This window comes from Scyliorhinus canicula, chromosome 12 (genome assembly GCF_902713615.1).
Source record: "Scyliorhinus canicula chromosome 12, sScyCan1.1, whole genome shotgun sequence".
NCBI lineage: Eukaryota > Metazoa > Chordata > Chondrichthyes > Carcharhiniformes > Scyliorhinidae > Scyliorhinus > Scyliorhinus canicula.
The window spans coordinates 16877816-16894625 of NC_052157.1; the positions used below are offsets into that span (position 1 = coordinate 16877816).

Below are 16810 nucleotides of genomic sequence, written 5' to 3' on the forward strand. Positions count from 1 at the left end.
TTAGTCATTTGTACGTGCGTACTAACCTTTCTACTTCTGTGCATTTTCATCCCTTTACTCCATAGCGCAGTAAATAAAAATGGGAAAATACGTGAGAAAGTGCCATTGAGTCAATCATGCTATTCTTTCACTGAACCAGGTATAATGTACTTGACTCTGGACTCTATCCACACATTTCATTTCCTTCCAGAGCCCATCGCAATCCATCCTATCGTGGATGACAGTCCTTCCCCAATCCTTAACAATATCTGCACAAGATCCAGAATATTTGTTTATAGAGCTTTCTTCATCCTCCACAGACGATAACATTGACCCAGGTGCACGTGAACCATGCTTGTGGAACTTTCTTTCCAGCTTTGTTCACAAGTCCACAAAACTGTTGTCTTCAATAGCGGGCGGAGGTAGAGGTGGGAGAGAGAAGAAACATAGCAGACAAATGAGGGAAAGTAATGAGACACAAGATACACAGAGAAAAGACAACTTTCTTTTATATGGCATCTTTCATTTCTTCAAAATATCCCTAACTGCTTTCCAACCAAAGAAGTACTCTTGAAGCGTAATCACAGTTGTTATGCAGCCAGGTGTAGCGAGCAATCTGTCCACACCAATAGCCCACAAGCAGAAGAGGAAATAAAAGACAAGTTAATCTGTTTTGGTAGTGCAGGTTGAACATAATATTTTGTCATGTACATTATTTAAATAATGCCATGGTGCTGCTGGAAATTGACCATGAGCAGGTGCAATTCTGTAGGGATTGTAGGACTCAGAAATAAATGAGAAAATCTTAATAGTGCACAAATAAATCCCAGCTATTTCCTCTGCAATGAAAGTCAGCAGATAGACCTAGATCCAGTTCCTCCAGTGTTACAATGTAAAGACAAATCTCGTAGTGTAGTTAATTGCAGTGTTGTTCTGCACTATAATACATGCCCTTTACCCAGATTTCTCATTATGTTTCATCAGTCATATGCTGAGTTGCATTTGATGCCTTTACTCCCATTTGACCATACTGGCCCACCCAGTGTTGCATGGGATCATATAATACTCTGAGCATCATGAAATAGCAGGTCAGCTGTGATTCTGAATCAAAGGATGCTGGCTGCAAACCAAACATCGTAACATGAATGAAAAGTGACTCCCTTGGAGGTACAGAACTGAGTGTATGGGTTTGAACTCAAGAGCAGATCACAGGCTGAGACACATCTCACTCCAGAAAAAAAACAAACTCAGCACATTTGATTATTAAACAGAACACATACACATCCCTGTGTATATTTTCTTGATTATTATATGTGTTCACCATTGTCTAAGTTAGTTCTGGAGATTGAGTTGTCCAATAGCCTAAATACGTTCTATAATCCATTGATCAGTATAGGCATTCCCTGTTGTGAACTGTAATACTGAGTGACAAATTAAACAGCTGTTCAGTCTCCCCTAACCAGTACACTGCTTAGAAAGCTAGTATTTAAAATATCTATGCTTCGTTCTATTTCATTCACTTCGCTATCAAAACCAGCATTTTAAAGAGTTGAAGAGTAAATCAAGGAGGAGTTCCTGAATGACTAAATAATCAGTTTTAAAGAGTTGATTATGGAAGGAGAACAATGGGATGGAAAAGGGGAATCCGGTACAACCTTGATCAATATAATTGGTCGAAAATCCAACAAATTAACATAAATAAATGGGGTTTGGCAAATCCAATTTGAGCATCATGTTCGCATAATCGCTCCAAAAGGATTCAACTTTTTCAATTCATCATTCTTTTTCGCTGACATAGTATCTTCATTTTTTGCCTTATCATTCTCAGCTTTAATTGTTTCTTTCAATATTCTTATTCCCAGCTTATTTTTAGATACTTTGTAAATTGATGCATTAAAGCTGCCCCGATAGTTATGTAGGTAAGATGTTAAAGGGAAAGCGATAAAGATAAAGAAATTAGATTTATCGACGAAGGTTACTTGGTACTTTTCTTTGACTGAAATATAATACAGTTGGAAAATAGGTTATCAAGGAAGGCGATGGCAGCACAGTGATGCAGTGGTTAACACTTCAGCCTCACGGCGCCGAGGTCCCAGGTTCGATCCCAGCTCTGGGTCACTGTCCATATGGAGTTTCCACATTCTCCCCATGTTTCCGTGGGTTTCACCCCCACAACCCAAAGATGCGCAGGGTAGGTGGATCGGCCCCTTAATTGGAAAAAATGAATTGGGTGCTCTAAATAAAAAGAAATCAAGGAAGGCTATTTGGGCAGACAGAATACAAAGAGTCTAGAGATAATTAAATATATTTGGAAATAGAATGAGTTTGAGGTGTGTTGCTAAGTGTCACACATGTGATATTCTGAAGTTGTGAAAGGTTCTATATGAATGCAAGTCTTTCTTTCAACGTTAATAGGTGTTGAGATCTATAAAAAAATACAGATATGTTGCTCCTAATGGATTTTCATTGCTCCTAAGAGTTCTTATATTTCAAAGTCCCTCAGGGTTGTGAATCAGCCCACGTAATACCATTCTAGTAAGGATCAGGACATTAGGGTGTTACAAGGCATAAATTAAGTGAGTATGTGGTTTAATATGTTTATAATTCGTACATTTTTCATGTTCTCACATTACCTACAGGACTCTTTGATGATTATGTCCCAGGGATTCAAGGTGACATTGTGCGGTGAGAGGTGCAGCATCACTTTTCAAAAGCAACACTTATAGTGAATATTATAAACGCAAAAACAGTTCACAACTGCTGTGCTGTTTTGGGATTAAACAAACAAAATGACTGAATTCTGAAATGAATTCAACATTGCAGTACATTCAACATAGATCACTGCAGCCCCAACCAGAGGCATGAAAAGTTTAAATTTTAGCCTGAATTGACAGTCACACAAGTCTGGCTTCAGTCTGTTTCTGTAGTTTGAGGTATAATTGGTAATAAAGTAAACATGGTGGGCATAGAAACAGTCAAAAGTGAAAGGTCAATAGTAATAAGCATTCAGCAAAGAGCAGTGTGCATCCCACAACAACTCTGTTAGAGGAGGGCGGCACAGTGGCGCAGTGGTTAGCACTGCTGCCTACTGCACTGAGGACCCGGGCTAGCTCCCGGCCACGGGTCACTGCATGTTTGCACATTCTCCCCGTGTCTGCTTGGGTTTCACCGCACAACCCAAAGATGTGGCGGTTAGGTGGATTGCCCCTTAATTGGGAAAAAAAATTGGTACTCTAAATGTAAAAAAATCTGTTAGAGGAAAAACAGTAGGAGGAAATGTGTTATCAAGTCACACTGTGTTTTCCCAAATGGAAAAGAAAATGTCATCACAGCCATAGTCACTTTCTTTTTGTTTCAATTTTAATAGTTACTTAAAGTGAAGCAAGGAAGGCTAGGGAATGCCAAAAGTAATATTGATTGTGTATACTGACCACAAGTGCAATAACATGAGACTTTTAAAAAGTTACAACATGCCAAAATGTGCAGAGAATGTTGTGCTTGTTATGGACAAGCAAGGTATGTTTGCAATAGTAACATTGCACCAGCCACAACTCCTGCCAACTACAGGTTTAAGCGCTGTAGATGACATGATTAATTCAGTAAATAGCCAAAGGCGTCCTGGGGAAGACACCATTGTCAAGCGATGCAGGCTGTTCCCCGTTGCCAACTGGAAAAGGTACAAGACAATTTGAAGTGTTCGTGGAGCATCTAAAAGCTGAGGTTAGGAAAATTCAATGTTCTGAATACATCTTCAAGTTAAAAAAAGAATTGGAGTCTGAGTCTGTGGGAAGGTATGTTTAAAATGTTACCATGAGGGGCCAGAAACTAAAGTTGGACACAATACAATGAAACTAGTGCTGCTGGCAAGAAAGTACAGTTTTGATCAGGATAATCCTAGTGATCCACATTGAATGTGCTTTCACAGCATTTTCACCAGTCTCAGTCTTGAATCAGTTCAGGCACACAGTAGGCACTGTTGGGTTATCAGCTGCATTCATTCCTTTTAGAGCTCAGAATGACAGATTTAGAATAATCTATTCACACCAGCCTGGTACAAATCCTCAGATTGACAGCCAACTTTAAACCCAGAATGCAATGAGCAGCAATTCACAAGCTGCAAGCAACTATCACTGTAAATAATGGTATGCTGTTTGGAGCCATCCTTCCCTCTGAACCTTCACAGAATTCAAACAAATTGATGTTACTGCTTGTGTGTAAATGGGCACTTTACTTCATTTTATATTCCACGGAACATTTCCAGATATACAGATCATCACCTTGCTCAGTTACAAATGTTAAGGCCAATACATTGAATTTTGGAATGCCAACAAGCAGTATCATGCAGTGAACGGACATAGTTTTGCTTTGCATATGTTAGGTACTGAGCGGTGGTCCTCTCATAGAGTGAAGATGGCATGGTTTGTCCTGAAGGAATCATGAAGAAAGACTGCTAACAGCTACTCAAAGCATGGAGTTATGACAATCAGGGTAAAAGTGTTTGCCCCACCACTCAGAGACAGGAAAGGACATGTAAGAGAAGGAAATTTGGGGTCAGAGGTGATGAGTCCTGGACTGAATGGACTGAGTGGGTAGCACAATAGCATAGTGGTTAGCACAGTTACTTCACAGCTCCAGGGCCCCAGGTTCGATTCCCCTCTTGGGTCACTGTGTGGAGTCTGCATGTTCTCCCCGTGTGTGCCTAGGTTTCCTCTGGGTGCTCCGATTTCTTTCCACAGTCCAAAGATGTGCAAGTTAGGTGGATTGGATATTCTAAATTGCCCTTAGTGTCCAAAAAGGTAAGGTGGGGTTATTGGGTTACGGCGATAAGGTGGAGGTGTGAAGCTTAAATAGGCCCAGTGCAGACTCGATGGGCTGAATGGCCTCCTTCTGCACTGTAAATTCTACGATTCTATGATTCTACTTCAATCTGGGTGGCATTTGGAGTGGCTCAGCTGATCTCAGTGCCCCTGTAGTAGGACAAGATCCATTCCCGATTGCTACAACAATGGACCTGCTCGTTGTAGATTTCAAATAAGGACTGGATAGCTGTAGTGTCTGAATTGTGGAATAGTCTTCAAACACTCGGAAAGAGATGTTGAAGGTAGCTTGGGCCTATGTAACTGTATCTGAATATGATCAGTACTTTTAGTAAAGTAGCAAGGTGAACTGTAGAGAAATTAAGGTATGGTTAAAAATTGAATGCATCTCAGGTGTGTACTATTTGTTGGAGCGTACATCCCTTACTAAAAATCCATTGTCCATTGAACTCGATGGAGTTCAAAAATCCATCTCATTCAAACAGCAATAACAACACCACAATCCTTTGTGATACTGTTTGTTTGTGTACTCTATGTCCCTTTCATGAAACCTTAGCCTTCTGCTTTTTATCAACATTATCAGTATCATTAATACCAACACGCATTCACTGAGTTTTATTTTTCCTTGTTGCGAGTAATCCCTGTTGGCTATCTGAGAAAATTCAACAGTAAAATTATACCTCCATGCACTGCAGTTTGCACTGTCCCTGCATGGTGCGCAGTTGGAATCCATCAACAACTGGATTTCTTTTCAATGTGTTTGAAATGTGTAGGGTGTGTTTCAATACCTCTGCACAGTGAAAGGCTGGGAGTGTGTTTCAAGACTGGAACATGCCTGACATATTTCAATGACATAAACTATCAGAGAGGAGTACAAGACGTTTGAATAATTGTATCCAATCCAAGCAGTATGCTGCAGTGTTAAATGTATTTTTCAAACTTCTGTGTGTTTGTATATATATTTCTAAGCACAGTGGCATTCTCTTTACCATCCCCCTGGGTGACCATTACAATCTTAGAGTTTTCACCACAAGGGGAGGGCAATTTAGCCTATCCTGCCAGCACCAAATCTCAAGGCGAGCTTTCGACTAACTTAACTTTGCCGATGAATTTTAACAATTATATTTTTTTAAATATTTACCCGCCTCCTTTTATGAGCTATGATAGACCCTGTTTCATCATTATTTCTGTTAGGACATGCAATGTATGTAGGATAAATGCTTCTAGCCCTTCATGAATGCCATGAAGGACTGATAAGATATCTCATTACCAACTCATTAACCAATGGAAATAGTTTTCCCCAAAATTAAACAGACTATTAAACATCTTCCTTACGCTTTTTTATTCTACTGAAAAAGTTCCACGTTCTCTAGTTTCTCCTCATAGCTTATCTTGATCAATTGGGCCAGTGGGCTTTTGAATGGCAGATGGAGTTTAATTCAGATAAATGTGAGGTGATGCATTTTGGTAGATCTAATCGGGGCAGGACCTATTCAGTTAATGGTAGGGCGTTGGGGAGAGTTATAGAAAAAAGAGATCTGGGGGTACAGGTTCAATGCTCCTTGAAAGTGAAATCACAGGTGGACAGAGTGATGATGAAGGCATTTGGCATGCTTGGTTTCATTGGTCAGAACGTTGAATACAGGGGTTGGGATGCCTTGCTAAAGTCGTATAAGACATTAGTAAGGTTACAAGGCCACATTTGGGATACTGTGTACAGTTCTGGTCACCCTATTATAGAAAGGATATTATTAAACTAGAAAGAGTACAGAAAAGAAGAGGGCAGCCTGGTGGCGCAGTGGGTTAGCCCTGCTGCCTCACGGCACCGAGTTCCCAGGTTCGATTCTGGCTCTGGGTCACTGCCCGTGTGTAGTTTGCACATTCTCCCAGTGTTTGCATGGGTTTCACCCTCACAACCCAAAGACGTGCAGGCTAGGTGGATTGGCCACGCTAAATTGCCCCTCAATTGGAAAAAATGAATTGGGTACTCTAAATTTATTTTTTTTAAAGAGTACAGAAAAGATTTACCAGGATACTGCCGGAGCTTGATGGTTTGAGTTATAAGGAGAGGCTGGATAGACTGGGATGTTTTTTCCCTGGAGCGTAGGAGGCCCAGGGGTGATCTTCTAGAGATCTATAAAATAATGAGGGGCATAGAAAAGGTAGACAGTCAACATCTCTTCCCAAAGGTAGCGGGTCTAAAACTAGTTGGGGCAAAGGACACGCTTTCATGCTGTAAACGTCTATGACTCTATAACTACAGTCTACCCAGCCTGATGTCATCTTAGTGAGTCTCTCCTGCATACTACCCATTGCTTGACATGCTTCCTACGGTAAGGTGCCCATGCTGGGCATAATATTCAAATTGCAATTTAACCATTGATTGATGTAAGTTTGACATGACCTCTTTGTTTGTGTACTCTATGGTGGCATTTGGTCTCACATCAAAAGCTACCGTGCAAAGTAAAAGCTAATGGTATAAGAGGTAACATCTTAGTATAGAGGCTTGGAAAGTTAATAGGAAAAAGCGAGTAGGCATAAATGGGTCATTTATAGGGTGCTGTTATTTTACAAGGAGAGGTTGGGCAGGCTGGGCGTGTATATATCGGAGTTTAGAAGAATGGGAGGTGACCTTATTGAAACATACAAGATCCTGAGGGGTCTCGACAGGGTGGAGACTAAAGGGATGTTTCCTACTGTGGGAGAGACGAGAACTCAGAGACACAGTTTTAAAATAAGTACTCTCCCATTTCGGACAGAAATAAGAATTATTTTTTCGCAGAGGGATGTGAGTCTTTGGAAATCTCTTCCCCAGAGATTGGTGCAGGCAAAGACATTGAATATTTTTAAGGCAGAGCTAGATAGATTCTTGACTAACAGGAGAGTCAAAGGTTATCAGGGGTAGGAGGAATGTGGAATTAAGGCCACAATCAGATCAACCATGATCTTATTAAATGGCAGAGGAAGTCAAGGGACAGAATGGTCTACTCCTGCTCTTAATACCTATTCTTGTATGTCCATGTGACCCTTTTATAAAATATCAGACCCCAAATACTTTATGAACATGCATCCTCAACCTCAACTTGCACAGTGCAGTGTATCTGAATCCCTATGTATTTCTGGTTCTTTTAGAGTTTTACCAATTAGTGTATTTGTCTTCTAATATGTCCTCCAAAAATGCATCATTTCATATCTAGCTCCATTAAGTTTCATATACTATATATTTTCAAATCTACTAATCAGCTCCCCAAAATTATCTACAGTCTTGTTCATCGTATTGCATTTCGCATTTTTGTATCGTGGGCAAATTTTGATAGTGTACCCCAAGTCCAGATCTTTTTCTATGTTCTACTATTATCATTACTTTTGTTCTAACTTAATTTAAAGGGTGGAACTATTTCATTTGAATACAAGTATTTAACTAGCAGCCAGAGATCCAACACCAAAGGTGCTCCTGTGGAACCCACAAGAATAAGGCCGGTCACTGTTGTCCCACCCCTGCCTCCTCCCCGCCATCTGCATAATCGTACTCCGCCAGAGCTATCTTTCTGCTGTCTCATATTGTGCTGGCCTAGAGCTAATGAGCTTGAGTGGTGTACCCAGTTAAAAGGACCACCCCTCCACCTGGATCATGCCCACATTCCAATTGTACACATCTATTCCATGTATTTGTTTAAAATCTACCCAATGATTCATAAATCCAGAGGTTTGTTCCAAAAAATAAACAATTGTTTGAGGAAAACGTTTCCCAAAAAGGGTCTGAACCCAACAAAGCTGATAGATCAGTGCTCTGGTCTGCTTGAAATGCACGATGGCAGAGTGGTTAGCACTGCTGCCTTACAGCTCCAGGGTCCCAGGTTCAATTCCGACCTCAGGTGACTGTCTGTGTGGAGTTTACACTTCCTCCCCGTGTCTGCGTGGGTTTCCTCCGGGTGCTCCGGTTTCCTCCCACAGTCCAAAGATGTGCAGGTTAGTTGGATTGGCCATGCTAAATCATCCCTTACTGTCCAAAGGGTTATGGTGGGTTACTGGGTTATGCTCTTTCCAAGGGCCGGTGCAGACTCGATGGGCCAAATGGACTCCTTCTGCACTGTAAATTTTACGATTCTATGAAAATATCACAGACAGCAAAAGATTCATGAGACCCATCCACAGTTACTTTCAACCATAAAAAAAATGTGATAGATTTGAATCCACACAGTAACCAAGACTATATGAAAATAGAAAATGCTGAATAAGCTCAGCAGGGCGGGCAGCTTCTGTGGAGGGAGAAACGCTTCAAATCCGTATGACTCCTCAGAGCTATCTGCAACAAATGCTGCAAGTCATGAAGCTCAAATCAACTAAAAGGACACTAATATCCTTGTTTCACAACCAATGGCCTAATCTCTTTTCCACTTCCTGGTCTCTAAACTTTGGAATTCAAGATCCGTGCATCTCCTCCGCCTCTCTCCTGCTTCTTCAAGCTGCTATTTAAAAGGCACTCTATCACCAAGCATTTGGCCTGCTAACCTAATAATTCTTTTGTGGTCGGGTGTTTGATAGAATTCTTTTTAAACACCTCGGGAAGTTTTACAGTGTTAAACGTGCTGTGAAAATCCAAGCTGTTATTAAGAATCGTAGCATAGTGCATCACAAAAGGAGCCATTTCGTCCATTAAATCTGTGCTGGCTCTATCAAAGAACAATCTAGTTAGCCCCACTCGCTCTGTGCCCTGTGCAATCTTACTCTTTCAAATATTTATTTAATTCCCTTTTGAAGGCCACTGTTGAATCTACCATCCTATCAAGCAGTGCATTACAAATTATCTTGGTTTAGCACTCTTCCACCAAAAATAACGTCCTCAGGGCAGCACAGTGGCTCAGTGGATCTTACTCTGTACTCTGTGTTTAAAAAAAAAGTCCTCCTTTTGTCACCACTGGTTCTTTTGCCAATCACCTTTAAATCTGTGACTTTTGGTTATTGACCCTCGATCCGCTGGTAACAGTTTCTCTTTAAGTGCGATATGTAAATTATTCATGATTCTAAACATCTTGTTTAAGCCTCCTGTTTCCCTTCTCTGCTCTAAGAGATTTGTACATGCAACTGTAGTAGGTGGGACCTCTACAAACAGGATGGTCTTCACCTGAACCAGAGGGGTACCAATATCCTGGGGGGGGGGGGGAGATTTGCTAGTGCTCTTTGGGGGGGTTTAAACTAATTCAGCAGGGGGATGGGAACCTAAATTGTAGTCCCAGTGTACAGGATGTTGAGAGTAGTGAGGTCAGGGATAGGGTTAAAAGTTCGAAAGAGGGCACCGGCAAGCAAGACGCTGGTTTGAAGTGTGTCTACTTCAACGCCAGGAGCATCCGGAATAAGGTGGGTGAGCTTGCAGCATGGGTTGGTTCCTAGGATCTTGATATTGTGGCGATTTCGGAGACATGGGTAGAGCAGGGACAGGAATGGTTGTTGCAGGTTCCAGGATTTAGATGTTTCTGTAAGAACAGAGAAGATGGTAAAAGAGGGGGGATGTGGCATTGTTAATCAAGGAAAGTATTACGGCGGTAGAAAGGACGTTTGAGGACTCGTCTACTGAGGTAGTATGGGCCGAGGTTAGGAACAGGAGAGGAGAGGTCACCCTATTGGGAGTTGTCTATAGATTTCCGAATAGTTCCAGAGATGTAGAGGAAAGGATTGCAAAGTTGATTCTCAACAGGAGCGAGAGTAACAGGGTAGTTGTTATGGGGGACTTTAACTTTCCAAATATTGACTGGAAATACTATAGTTCGAGTACTATAGATGGGTCCGTTTTTGTGCAGTGTGTGCAGGAGGGTTTTCTAGACAGGCCAACAAGGGGCGATGCCACATTGGATTTGGTACTGGGTAATGAACTCGGCCAGGTGTTAGATTTAGATGTAGGTGAGAACTTTGGTGATAGTGATCACAAATCGGTTATGTTTACTTTAGCAACGGGCAGGGATAGGTATATACCGCAAGGCAAGAATTATAGCTGGGGGAAAGGCAATTATGATGCTATTCAGCAAGATTTAGGATGTATAGGATGGGGAAGGAAACTGCAGGGGATGGGTACAATCGAAATGTGGAGCTTTTTCAAGGAACAGCTACTGCATGTCCTTGATAAGTATGTACCTGTCAGGCAGGGAGGAAATTGTCGAGCAAGGGAACCGTGGTTTACTAAGGAAGTTGAAGCACTTGTCAAGAGGAAGAAGAAGGCTTATGTTAGGATGAGACATGAAGGCTCAGTTAGGGCACTTGAGAGTTACAAGTTAGCCAGGAAGGACCTAAAGGGAGAGTTAAGAAGAGCAAGGAGAGGACACGAAAAGTCTTTGGCGGATAGGATCAAGGAAAACCCTAAGGCTTTCTATAGGTATATCAGGAACAAAAGAATGACTCGGGCCAATCAAGGATAGTAGTGGAAAGTTGTGTGTGGAATCAGAGGAGATAGGGAAGCGTTAAATGGATATTTTTCGTCAGTGTTTACACTGGAGAAAGACAATGTTGTCGAGGAGAATACTCACGTTCAGTCGACCAGGCTAGATGGAATTGAGGTTCACAAGGAGGAGGTGTTAGCAATTTTGGAAAGTGTAAAAATAGATAAGTCCCCTGGGCCAGATGGGATTTATCCTAGGATTCTCTGGGAAGCCAGGGTGGAGATTGCAGAGCCTTTGTCCTTGATCTTTATGTCGTCTTTGTCGACAGGAATAGTGCCGGAAGACTGGAGGATAGCAAATGTTGTCCCCTTGTTCAAGAAGGAGAGTAGAGACAGCCCTGGTAATTATAGACCTGTGAGCCTTACTTCGGTTGTGGGTAAAATGTTGGAAAAGGTTATAAGAGATAGGGTTTATAATCATCTTGAAAAGAACAAGTTGATTAGCGATAGTCAACACGTTTTGTGAAGGGTAGGTCATGCCTCACAAAGCTTATTGAGTTTTTTGAGAAGGTGACCAAACAGGTGGATGAGGGTAAAGCGGTTGATGTGGTGTATGGATTTCAGTAAGGCATTTGATAAGGTTCCCCACGGTAGGCTATTGCAGAAAATAAGGAAGTATGGGATTGAAGGTGATTTAGCGGTTTAGATCAGTAATTGGCTAGCTGAAAGAAGACAGAGGGTGGTGGTTGATGGCAAATGTTCATCCTGGAGTTCAGTTACTAGTGGTGTACTGCAAGGATCTGTTTTGGGGCCACTGCTGTTTGTCATTTTTATAAATGACCTGGAAGAGGGTGTAGAAGGATGGGTTAGTAAATTTGCAGATGACACGAAGGTCGGTGGAGTTGTGGATAGTGCTGAAGGATGTTATAGGATACAAAGGGACATAGCTAAGCTGCAGAGCTGGGCTGAGAGGTGGCAGATGGAGTTTAATGCGGAAAAGTGTGAGGTGGTTCACTTTGGAAGGAGTAACAGGAATGCAGAGTGCTGGGCTAATGGCAAGTATCTTGGTAGTGTAGATGAACAGAGAGATCTCGGCATCCAGGTGCATAAATCCCTGAAAGTTGCCACCCAGGTTAATAGGGCTGTTAAGAAGGCATATGGTGTGCTAGCCTTTATCAGTAGGGGGATTGAGTTTCAGAGCCACGAGGTCATGCTGCAGCTGTACATAACTCTGGTGCGGCCGCTCCTGGAGTACTGCGTGCAGTTCTGGTCACCACATTATAGGAAGGATGTGGAAGCTTTGAAAAGGGTTCAGAGGAGATTTACTAGGATGTTGCCTGGTATGGAGGGAAGGTCTTACGAGGAAAGGCTCAGGGACTTGAGGTTGTTTTCGTTAGAGAGGAGAAGGCTGAGAGGTGACTTAATAGAGACATATAAGATAGTCAGAGGGTTAGATAGGGTGGACAGTGAGAGTCTTTTTCCTCGGATGGTGATGACCAACACGAGGGGACATAGCTTTAAATTGAGGGGTGGTAGATATAGGACAGATGTCAGAGGCAGTTTCTTTACTCAGAGAGTAGTAGGGGTGTGGAACGCCCTGCCTGCAACAGTAGTAGACTCGCCAACTTTAAGGGCATTTAAGTGGTCACTGGATAGACATATGGATGAAAATGGAATAGTGTAGGTCAGATAGGCTTCAGATGGTTTCACAGGTCGGCGCAACATCGAGGGCCGAAGGGCCCGTACTGCACTGTAATGTTCTATGTTCTATGTAGTCTGTCATTCCTGGAACCATTTTCGTAAAATCATTTGCTTCTTAACCCTCCTTCCTAAACTGTGGTGCCGTGAATGGCACACATACCTCCAGCTGGCACTGCACTAGTGCTTTATGTGGGCCGAGCGCTACTTCCTGGCTTTGGTTATCTACGCCTCTATTTATAAAGTTCAGGTTCCATATGCTGTAATAGCTGGTTGTTATCCTGTCCTGCCAACTTCACAGATTTGTGTACAATTATCCAAGCTCTCCAGCTTCTTACAGCTTCTTACAGCCTCCTTAACACTGTATCTGATGGTCCTACTCCCACCGGAAAGTAAATATCACAGAGGGACATAAATACATTTGCCAAATTTGCCAGCAACTAAAAAAGCCTAGTACAACAGGGAAAAAGAACAAAGAACAAAAAACAAAGAAATGTACAGCACAGGAACAGGCCCTTCGGCCCTCCATGCCTGTGCCGACCATGCTGCCCGTCTAAACTAAAATCTTCTACACTTCCGGGGTCCGTATTCCTCTATTCCCATCCTATTCATGTATTTGTCAAGATGCCCCTTAAAGGTCCCTATCGTCCCTGCTTCCACCACCTCCTCCGGCAGCGAGTTCCAGGCACCCACTACCCTCTGTGTAAAAAACTTGCCTCGTACATCTCCTCCAAACCTTGCCCCTCGCACCTTAAACCTATGCAGCCCAGTAATTGACCCCTCTACCCTGGGAAAAAGTCTCTAACTATCCACCCTGTCTATGCCCCTCATAATTTTGTAGACCTCTATCAGGTCACCCCTCAACCTCCGTTGTTCCAGTGAGAACAAACCGAGTTTAGTCAACCTCTCCTCATAGCTATTGCCCTCCATACCAGGCAACATCCTGGTAAATCTTTTCTGCACCCTCTCTAAAGCCTCCACAGCTTTCTGGTAGTGTGGCGATCAGAATTGAACACTATATTCCAAGTGCGACCTAACTAAGGTTCTATACAGCTGCAACATGACTTGCCAATTTTTATACTCAATGCCCCAGCCAATGACTGCAAGCATGCCGTATGCCTTCTTGACTACCTTCTCCACCTGTGTTGCCCCTTTCTGTGACCTGTGCACCTGTACACCTAGGTCTGACGGCACCTAGATCTGGCGGTTTTCAGTATTGGATCAGTCGCAGGCAGGTACTGTTCTAAGTTGATTAAATTGATGCGACCATCAATTCACTCGAGGCAAGAGTAGAAGTAAACCGTGGTTTTAATCAACTTAGCAGTGCCTGCCTGCGACTGATTCAATACTGAGAACCACCTACAGGTCGACTGCTCTTTATACCTCCCTTCAAGGGGAGGAGCCATGGGCGGAGCCCATACATGCCCCAACATGTTCCCCTATGGATAATGCCATACAATGGCCCATTGGATAAACCCACAAGGGCAACAGCATAGCACAGATACAAATACAAGGGCAACAGCACAGATACAAATACAATGGTGGATTATTGGCATAACACATTCATCACAAAGGCATTCACACTATTAGCCACTAGCAACCTCAAGTCCCTATAATTGATAAATGTGGGATACTGGTGAACAGCAATCCCTCTCCCCGAGGTGTCCAGTCACCCGTCCTACCAGGTTGGAAATGATATGGAACTGTTGCATCAAGCACTGACTACCTGAGCAGTGATTTTTTTTTTCTCATTACAGTTTAGAGGCTTTGTCATTGAAGTAAATGGGAACTCCTGCGTTTACATTCTCCATCCACCCCCAATGTTCTCCCCATCCTTCCTGAAGACATTAACTGTCCTGGTGCACAGGAAGCACAGGTACCAGCATCACTATGTTATGTTCCCCAAGTGGCTATTCATTCTATGTGACTCCAACCTGTGTGTCGGCAGATCGTTTAACTGATAGGGAATTGCAGATAAAGCTGTATGTCCTGTCCTGCCCTTATCTGATGCCCACAAACATGCTTTTCTGAGCACAAGGTTAGCCACATTCCTGGGGAAAGTGAATAGAACTTTTCTCTGCTCTGCCCAAGGGCTGCATTTGATTCCTGTTTAGGCACTGGATATCTGGGAAAAAATGTTTAATTCCTCAGTATTGACATCCCTTCACCCCAATGAGTACAAATGATCAGCGAAAAATCATAATTCATGGCACTTAACAAGCAAAGTTCTTGTCTCAGATATCAGGCAAATGATTATTTACTTGAGGGATGGCCAGGGATTTTGCCTTTGTGGGTTGTATATGGCATATGGGCCTCAGGAGCCTTATATACAATATAAATCCACGTTCCCATTCATTTGCAAATATGTCAGCTTGTCGATACTAGGATATCTCGGTGTCTGATTGAGGATTTATCCAGCAATGAGGCAACAGTCCCAAGAGCAGCCCTCAGCAAACCTCCAGTCTCACAAGGTTTCAAGCAGAAGGAACCAAGGAATTTGAGAGTTGAGCACAAATATAATTCAATTATCTGGATTTTGACGATTGAATTGCTGGGGCTTACAAGCACCATGTGGCCACTAGGCCACAATTTGGACCCATTCAAAATCTCCAATCCTCATTACCTGAACAACCTGGCCAAAGTTGTGTTGTGAAATTCTCAACTACAGTCCATCACACTCTTAAATTGTACGTTGTCGACAGTGGACAAGCTTTGTAGAGTAAAGAGGGAGTTACTCCCTGCAGAATTCCCAGCCTCTGACCTTGTGTTGTGTGCCCACAGTATTTATGCGCCTTGTCCAGTTTTGTTTCTGGTAAATGGTAACCCCCAAGATGGTGATAGTGGGGGATTCAGTGACAGTAATGCCATTAAATGACAAGGGGAGATGGTTGGATTCTCTCTTGTTGGAGGTGGTCATTGCCTGGTACTTACAAATGTTACTTACCGCTTACTGCACCAAGCCCGAATGTTGTCCAGGTCTTGCTGCGTATGGGCACACACTGCTTCAATATCTGAGAAGTTGAAAATGGTGCTGAACATTGTAGGAACTATCATCAGCGAACATTCCCACTTCTGACCTTATGTTAGAGGGAAGGCCATTGATGAAGCAGTTGAAAAAGATTGGGTCTACGGCACTACCCTGAGGAACTCCTGTAGTTGACGGCCTGGAACTGAGATGATTAACCTCCAACAATAACAACCATCTCCCTTTGTGCTAGGTATTACTCCAATCAGTGGAGAATTTCTCCCGATTCTCACTGACTCTAGTTTTGCTCGAGCTCCTTGAAGCCACACAAGGCCAAATGCTGCCTTGCTGTCAAGGAAGTGACTCTCACCTCACCTCTTGAGTTCAGATCCCTGTCCATGTTTTGAACTAAGGCTGTAATGAGGTCAGGATTATTTAAACTGTAAACATGAGCTATTTGTGGAAGAAGCTATCGGAACAATCACCTTGATGTTCAAGAGGAAGAGCTGAACTGTGTTGATGAAAAAGGAAATGAGTGATAACTTACACATGCTAATTTCCCTGGGGTGATAGCCTGTACAGGCCCCTTTTTCAAAATGAACACCATCATGGACTTTTAAAATAACCTTACCAAATGCTTTTCTTTAATGTCTTTTGGGAGATTCGGGCAGAGGGAACTATTACTATCAATGTACAAAAGCTATCCAAAAAATAAAAGCTTGGAAACAGTAAATCATATCTACCCTAATGATGTGTTTTTGTAAATGTACTGTTCCCTTCCATCTCTTCAGATAATTCAAAGAGTTTTTGTTACTTTCCATTCCTCTGCTTCAGCCCTTATTCTCACCAAACCTTCAACCAGACAATTGCGGCAGAGATGGAAGGAGGGACAAAAATCAAATGGAGTGAGTTTCTGGACAATTTCCTCACCCCAGGGTACAAGAAAACCTTTGACTTTCAATTCTATTTGCTTCTGGTCCC

The 16810-nt window shown here is 42.5% G+C and overlaps 1 long non-coding RNA gene across 2 annotated transcripts in view; it reads right to left on the minus strand.

Moving 5' to 3' along the window:
• LOC119975170 overlaps positions 1–16810 on the minus strand; it is a 112462-nt gene that overhangs the window by 11550 nt on the left and 84102 nt on the right. The gene's annotated exons all lie outside the window — the stretch shown is intronic.